Here is an 8833-nt window from a genome sequence, read left to right as displayed (position 1 = left end):
GTGTGCTCTGCAATGGTATCGAAATGCCCTAAAAATGGCGTCCCTTGCACGTTCGGCGAACTTCTGAAACGCTCGCACAACCGTATGACAACCTACCTTTCACTCTAGTAATGGGACGCTTAGTATCGGACATAGTTACCAGAATGATGTCACGGGAAAACTATGCAGAAATAAACACAAAGTATGGGTCCACGCCAGTCAACAGGCAACCTAAAGAATGCCCAGAACAGGTGCTGTCGGGGCCGCAAAGAATTGCGCCGTCACTGGCTGAGATGGAGGAATAACAGCACATGCTTGCATTTGGAAAATATTCGAGGGTAAACAATTACACGAGGTGTGAAAATAGCAGACGAATTTGCTTGCTGTTCCGTACTTATCAGGGTTAACAGACTGAAGCCCCAAATCTTTATGTAACTTACTCTAAAAATTCTATATTTAAACCTATAAACCGAAGTGCTTTGAGTCATTTTGGTGTGCCCAGCACAGGTCAGAAATAGCCTAATACTAACCAAATAGCCAACTACCACTTTTCCACGCCAACTGCAAATAAAACTAGCCAAATCTGGCTATAGCCAACTACCACTTTTCCACGCCAACTGCTAATAAAACTAGCCAAATTTGGCTATTTATAGCCCAACCTGGCAACCCTGGTTAGAGCGGACAACGTTGAGCCACTACGTCAGAGGCATGACTACGTCACTCTCACGTTTTGTTTGTTTTTATTTCTCAGAGCTAAATTGAACGATGACGTCATGAGTTTCTCTTCCCGGTGTTGGCTCAACGGTGCCCACGTGATCACCGTAACGCGGATGCGCTAGTTTGCGCTGCCCTGCGAGCTTATCGGTCTGTTTCTCCGCTCCCCTTTTCCTTTTTCGCCTTCTCCCCTTCTCCCTCTCCTGCGGGCTGTCACCGTCCAAGCCATGCGAAGCAACCTGCCCGCGTCGCGTGTCCTGTCCATCGCCCCCCCCCCCCCCCCCCCCCGAACGTCACAAGACCACGTGGTTCGACGTGACGTGGCCATGACTCTGACGACGCGAGACCAATGTCTCCTGACGCAACCGAAGTTTCGGTTTCGGTATCAGCTGATGTTTAAATTAGGATTGCACAAATATTATTCCACATTTCGCGAATGCGAATACGTAGAGCTGTTTAGTAGTGCTTTGTGAAATGGAATCACATGTAAGCCAAACTTTTTCAGAATTGAGCGGAGTTGCCGTTTAAGGCAAAGAAGAAAATTTAACTTCCCATGTTGCAAGTTGGCGAGCGCCAAAGAGTAGAACACATTGGAAATCCATAAAATCAAGTCCACGTAGCCGCTAACCTCTACCTTCTGTTTTTTCCGTATTCCAGCGTTTTTTTGTTGTTGTTCTTTGTTACAACACAGATTTATGTTCGGTCCGTTGCAACCCTCTTTAGGGTGACCATTTTTACTTTCTTTGTGTTGGGAATCGACTAAGGGGCTACAATATTTATTGCGTACTTAATTAACTTAACCTTCGACATTTCCGTCAGTGTGGGTAGTATACGCATGACGAAAATGTTGCACAATAGATCAATATCAAAACAAAAAATGAAACAGAAAGAAACAAAAAGAGACATCATTCATCAAAGAATAACATTATTAAATTTAAAACACAAATAAATTATAGCTAGAAGGACGACGTCCTCAAATAATTATGAGGAAGCTGCGAGCATAAATGCGCTCAAGTCCGGCTTGAAGTCAAGTTTGAGAAAGAAACCTAGCACCCAGGGGGGGGGGGGGGGGGGGGAGAGAGGGAGGGGGTTTTACGGGGTAATTAAATCAGCGCAAAACGACGTTTAACCCTGGGGCTTTAACATGTTTTATACATTAGTAATTCAAGAAATGGGTACCGCGGTGAAATGCCCTTTCAGCTGGTCGTGAGATGAGTTGAGGTTAATTTGCGCAGTCACCTAAGCCCCGCCCCCCTACCCGCTCCGTTTCGACAAATGCTTCAGAAAGAAATATTGAATAAATCAACTTACTTGCCCTAATTCAAAAGTTGTAATGGTATTACAGCAGATCAGTTTCGACATTCGACACGTGGTCCATGCAGCTCGAATCGTGCGTCAAAGAGTGGTTTTCAGTGTTTACCGTGTAGGGAAGACCTGGCTGAAAGGCTCGGGGCATTTGGTCGCGTCGGCATAGCTTGCCTCTTCGACGACGCGAGTGTTCAAGTTTGCTCAGCGGGGTTGTTCAAATATTGACAAGTAGAACTAGAACTTTGGCAAACATGGGCGTTGCATTAAGGAAGTTAGTGCCGTTGCGTGATCCAACTGAGAGCGTTTAATAAAATTTGTTAACAGCGTAGACATACTTAATTTCACTCGAACTTGCTGTGTTCTTTGTCTGAGCCACTATATGATTACTCCGCGTTTTACGTTGCTTTCACCCTTAGACACCAAATACAAAATTGTACTTAAAAAAGATTAGCACTGGAATTTTAACTAGTTGGTGTCGAGTTATCTACTGGAGTACATTTTTAACTAAGTCCATCTGACAGAAAGGCTTTTTTTTATCATCACGTGTTACTGAGCGTTATTAAAGAATATATACACCCTATAATTCGTTTTATCTAAAAGGGATGGCGAACCGAAATTTGGATTTCAGAAAACAATGCAGAAGCTGTAGGCAGGACGCTACAATCTCTAGAACACTACTCGTAATGCGATATCTCGAATCGACGGTCGTATTTTTGGGAAAAAAAGGTCCACATTGAACGAGGCCCACGAGGCGCGTGACGTGATGATATTTCATTTCCACCTTTCTTCGCTTCGCCCCCTCAAGGCGGCGAGGCGGAGAAGACACGAGGCCGTTTCCTCTCCTCCTCGGAAAAACAATTAAGACTTAAACGAAATTGTCAAGCGCGTCTCCTTCCCTTGAAAAATACGGTCATCCGTTCGATTTATCGTTGTATGAGTGATGTTTTTATGCTTGTAGCATCCCGTTGCACGCTTTTGCCGCCGTGCTATGTGGAATCCCGATTTCGGTTCAGCATCCCTTAAATCCAGATGCATCCGACGCACCGAGGTGTTGGGACATATTAGGCAGCGTTAAAAAAAAAAAGCACTATCATGGTGTTCGTCATATTTCTGTGCGTGTTCTATTATCGCTGAACCAATCATAAACAGAACGACCCAGCGACTTGCGCTTTTGATGCTGCTTGATTGGTCCCATCATCTTGTAGCGTCGGCTGCGCCTGGGTTTAAGCTGAAACGATGTATGGAGAAGAACTAAAGCATCTATAGACCTTCCCAGCGGCAGTCTTGAACGAATCGAGCGGGGAAAAAATGCTGAGTCAATGAGCTGTGGACGCATGCGCAGCGTCCGATATACCCACAGCAGATCAACAGCGCATGCTTGGAAGGCGTTTCACAGCCCAGCAGAAAAAGATGGCAGCGCGCAGAAGGCGATTTCTGCAAAGGTCCATATTTTTCTTTGAATTTCTAAAAAAAAAAAAAATCTAAAGAAATATATATATACTCGAACGCTTTTATTTTATTACGTATATGTAATAAAATACATAATACGTATACGTATTTTATTACTTATATTTTAAAGAGTATATACGGAAAAAAAGGAAACGTTTTTTCGGAAGCATGAAAGGAAACGTTGCTCGGAAACATAAAAAGAAAAGCTTCTTAGTAACCTTCGTTATGCTCGATTTATTAGCGGCTAGAATATCTGTGAATTAAACAGATACTGTTGAAGGTTATTACAGTCCCAATAAAGCTTCTTTGTTCAGACTTCAATGGTGCGCTAGAGGTAACCAAATTCAGATAGTTAGAGCTCCAATACAATTTTGTGTCGTGTTCTTGAAATTACGTTGTTAAACGGGTGCTTCGGAGTTGTCTTTATGGTCCGGTTTTAGAGTAAACAAAAAAGAAAACACACAAACAATCATTGCTATTCTTGTAGCCGACAGAGTAGGATGAATTAACTTTTTATTTTCGCGAAGTTGTTGAGTGTATATATTTGTTCCTGGCCGTATTCTTTTTAAAACTGAAAGTCTCTACTGGCAACAATAAAAAAAGTTGCGCCAGCAACAGGCAGGGTTTTACTCTTTGGGCTGTAGAATTTGTTCCGAGCTGATTACAAAGAGTTTGATGGCGTCAAATAAGTAATTCGGAAGCTCGCTCCAGCACCCGTGAAACAGCCTGGTACGAATTGTAGGAATACTGTGTTTTCTAGACCATCTGCTGTACGTGCAAGCTTGCTTGTCAGTGACTTCACGGCACTGAAAATCGCGGGTAGAATATTCGTTTTGATATCACCGTCGTCTGCCGATTTTAACGTAATGAAAACTATTCTGAATTTCACTGTAGTACAGAGCATGCCGGATATGTTTATCGGTTCGGTTGATGCTTGCTTTCACAGCTTTCTTTAGGGTTCCGGGTCAGCTCCGGAAAGCAAAACGTAACGCTTTTAACCGGTGCGCATCGCATCTAACCGGTTTAAACAGATAAAGCTCAATCGGTTTTCTGCATTGTTTTGGCAATAGACATTACTACCAACTGAAACGACAAGTTATGTGGCTTTTATCGTTTGTAGAATGCACTGTTAGAAGACATTCAGGAGTTTTATTCAGACGAGCCGTCGAAGAATCGAGGATAAAAATAAGAACGTCTTAATTAAATTTTTTTTTTTTTATTTCAAAGGCTATCATAAAGTAGGCTGAGACACTGAAGGTTCGTTCGCACATACGTCGCAGCGCTAAACCAAAACTATGAACAATGCTGATGCAGCGCTTGCTAGAACTTAACTTGCCACTGACGTAGCGCCGTATTACTAATACAGAGCCAAGTCTGCGCTCTATCGGAAACGTCAGCGCGATTTCCAACGCTGCCTGATAGCGCTAAGGCACCGTTGTGGTGTATGTGTGAAGAGGTGATTAAGACAACAGGGGTAGCGATAACTTAGTGACACAGTCTCATACTCTAGTTACACCGGCACGCTTAACCGTAGTTAAGTGTGGTTGAGGTCAGACTAAACTGCGCTTAAGGGTTCCCGTGTAACTTGGGTTATAAACGGTTAATCATATACAGTATATTAAGTGATGCACAAAATAGCACAATGCGCACCTAATAGCCATATCTATCATTAAATATATTTCAAGGTATATTGATCACGATGCTCGCGTTAAAAGCAATAATATTTCCTAAATTCCGCGGAAGTTCCGAGACAAGCCCTTTTGGACTATCCTTTCTGGAAACACTAAGCGGCAACCACAACGATTGCATTTTCTAACGAACATTCCTCACATTCAACACCGCCATTAATCGGCAAAATAGAAAAAGTTTGAAAATCGTTTTGTCTGGTACGCACGCGACTTCACAGGAAGGTCAAAGCTGACCCGAAAATGCGCGCAACCAAGCGGAGGTTTTCTGAGACACGGGCAGCTCTAGTGTCTCAATCCGGCTGCACGAAAGCGAGATATTATCTTGAAAAGCTGTTGGTCAATAAATAACACTTTCGATAATTAAAGTGTTTGTTATTTAATGAAACGAGGTGGTAGTCAATACTCTACTCGACATGGCAGCTGCTTAGCGATTTGTTGACGGTTTGCTTGTGTGGAGATCGTCATTGCTACTCGACGCCCACCTAAGTGTCCTGCTTTCGTCCAGACTACTCACGTATAAAATTTCTCTCCGGGCATGAACTACGCTCCTATTGCATGAGTAAGGTAGTCTGCCTTTTATTGAAGTTATCAGATATTCGGTTAGAAAAAATATTTTTTCCGGTATCTACAAACTTGGCTGTACGACGTTAACGTCTACGCTCAAAAAGCGACATTGGAGAACGCAAATAAAGCGTGCTGTTTAAGATTCACTAAAATGCATCTTGAAAAAAAAAAAGTTTTTTGGTTTTATATTCTGCAATGAGTGTTAGCTAATATCTATATCTACTTCCTAGTTAAAACATGGTCTACTGATCTCACGGGAATAAAAATAATACAAACTCATTTCCCTCGCATTTTTTTATATTTTGTATTCTTTTTCGAATTAAACAAGTTTAGGATCGTTATCGTTATACCTAGTTTTGAGCACGTTCTGCATTGCATTTTCACAAAGCCACAACATGCTAATGGTGCAGAAGGCGCAATACTGAAATTCCGCTTCGAAACCATCGAACTATAGACCTTTGCAAGAATCGCTTTCTACGTGCTGCCACCTTTGAGTGCTGGATTATGGAAAGCCTTCTGAGCATGCGGTATTGATCTGCTGTGCGGTATATCGGACGCTGCGCATGCATCCACAGTTCAGTGACTCAGCCTTTTTCGCCCAGGTGGTAGGCGATGCGAGGGTCTATATTTTCCCTCGCTTTTCGCCGTACTCAGAGGGATGTGTCCTTCCGAATCCGTTATATGGATGGGTGAACCAATGTATATCTATCGTATTTTTTATAACAGTCAGAAGCTTATGTCACCTAGCAGCGGCGGGCCGTCGCGGCTCGTCCTCATCGCTCTCAACCTGTCGGCGTCCCGCGTCGTAACATCGACGACTGCACGCTCCCAATCGCGTTGGCCGTTGCTGACTGCAAACGAGAGCCTTTAAGCATGGAACACGTGAGCGCTGTAAGTCGGCACCACGCCGCACCCGCCGCTTGCCGGTAGGCGCGCCACAGGCGCACCGCGCGGCGTTACCTCCATCACAGCCTCCTCTATGCTCACAGAGCCTGGCAGTTCGACTACAGAGCCGTAGAGTGCCCGGTTGCAGATTTGGAGCGTGAGGATCTGGTAGCACAGAACATCAAACATACATTTCTCGGGGAACCTGGACGTCAGCGCACGGCTATTGCAGCGGCGAGGAGGACTTTTTCGGTCGCTTACCAGTTACCTAGCTGTGTTTGGAGATTCGTGTTTGTCCTTTGTCCCTCTTGTTCCTCTTCTCCAGGGATTATTTTCGTCATTCTTGTCCAGCTCGCTTGCACCTTTGCATTTAACTGCATTATTATTATAACCTTAAAATGGAAAGCTTCACCCTCGTTGGTGTTAGACTGGTGGCAGCTGATAAAATCTGTTTGCTCTACTGTCGTCTAACCCCTGGTTAGCTCCGTTGGTAGAGCGCTCCACCTGTGATGGAGAGGTCCCCAGTTCAATACCTGGACCAGGCGGATTTTTTTGGTCACTTACCAGTCACCTAGCTGTGTTTGAAGATTTTTATTTGTCATTTGTCACTCTTGTTCCCCTTCTCCAGGGATTATTTTCGTCACTTTTGTCGAACTCGCTTGCACCTTTGCATTTAATTGCATTAGAATTATAACCCGAAACACACTCTTGTTCTTGCGGGGGAAGTGTGTTCCGGCGTCTTGCCACAGCGGGTCGCCAGTCACGTGGCTCTCCTCTCATCCGTTGTCTTCCGCTCCATCTTTTCCGTTTCGGCGGCCGCTTCTCGTGGCGATGTGCCAGTCTTTCTCAGTATGTAGGACGCTATGTTTGTATCGGATCACATCTGAGCGACGCGGCTCCGCACGGAGGTGACGTAGGGACGCCAGCACCGGTTGCCATAGGTACCAGCGAGCTGCCTCGCGGCACCCGATTTCATCCTTCTTGTGTCCCCTGCTTTTCTCCAACTTCACGCGCAACGCGACATAGCGCAGTGTAGCCCAGCGGGACCAGCGTGCTTTGTCGTAGCTCGCGACGGAAAGGACCGCACACCGCTCACACGCACGAAGGTGGCTTTCCCAGAAACCCTCGCGCGAGCACCCCACTGTGGAATCTAGATTCTGGATGACGGGGCCGTCGGGGCCAGTCGGAGTGTGTGAGACGCTCGTTTTTGATATTTGTGCCTGCCGTTCTTGACGTGTGACGCGTGATGTTATTGCCTTCCTGTGTTCGTGCGCATATTTAACTTTCGTGCAATCAACAGGGCGCGTGTGCGCGTGCACGTGGACTGTACCGAGGACGCGCTACTCCGAGACGCTTTGTATATAGGCCTAAACCGCGAAACACATGCGCGTCAAAACTGTTCAATCCGACGTGCGAACTGCCGAACCGACATTCGGAGGCAGGGGTTCTCGACGCTATCCGGTGCCACGAAAACACTCGTCCCGAACTTCGTTACGGCAGTTCGCACGTCGGATCGGACAGTTTTGACGCGCATGTTTTTCGCGCTTAAAGACTTGCCCACATGGCGCGTTTTTCGGGGCGTCTGGAAGCGCGTCTGGGTTTGGCTCGCGCGCTAAGCCAGACGCGTGCACCCAGTCAAACCACACGCAGCGCTACCGGGCAGCGCTTGGCGTCTGCGTTTCCGAAGCGTCTGCCCAACGTAGCCAGACGCGTTTAAGGAGCGAAAGCAAATTTTAAATAGATATTGGGCGTTACATCATGCCTACATGCCGTAATATCTAATGTTATTAATAGTAAGCACGCATTTTTATTACAGCAATTGCAATGAAGCTGACTTTCACTCATTTTCATTATTTTTAGTGCGTACGCCTTATCCACCTTTCGGTATGCCATCGGCATCACCATCTCCCGCGCCAAAACGTTTACAGCCTGGCCGCTATACACCTTTCCAAGAAACACTCGACCCCAGGGACAACAAACCGTTTTCGAGCCCAGTCACTGGGTTTGAGGCTAGACTCTCACCGGCGTCCCTGCGAACCTTAAGCGAGTGGACTGTAATTTCGACAGGCACAGCCTGCGTACACTCTCAACAAAAGGGTAGTCGTAGGGAACTACATTTGGGGTAGTCAGAAGCCGTCACAGATATCGCTACCCCTACTTAGTAATACCAACGACCCCATAGATGGTCACGCGGCATGCAATCAACAGGTAGTCACAGTAAGCACCCCCAAAAGCAACATGGCGGC

The sequence above is a fragment of the Ixodes scapularis genome, unplaced genomic scaffold (assembly GCF_016920785.2).
Source record: "Ixodes scapularis isolate PalLabHiFi unplaced genomic scaffold, ASM1692078v2 PGA_scaffold0__279_contigs__length_252992795, whole genome shotgun sequence".
In the NCBI taxonomy this organism is placed as follows: Eukaryota; Metazoa; Arthropoda; class Arachnida; order Ixodida; family Ixodidae; genus Ixodes; species Ixodes scapularis.
The sequence above is the reverse complement of the archived record's forward strand: the minus strand, read 5'-3'. Positions refer to the sequence as shown.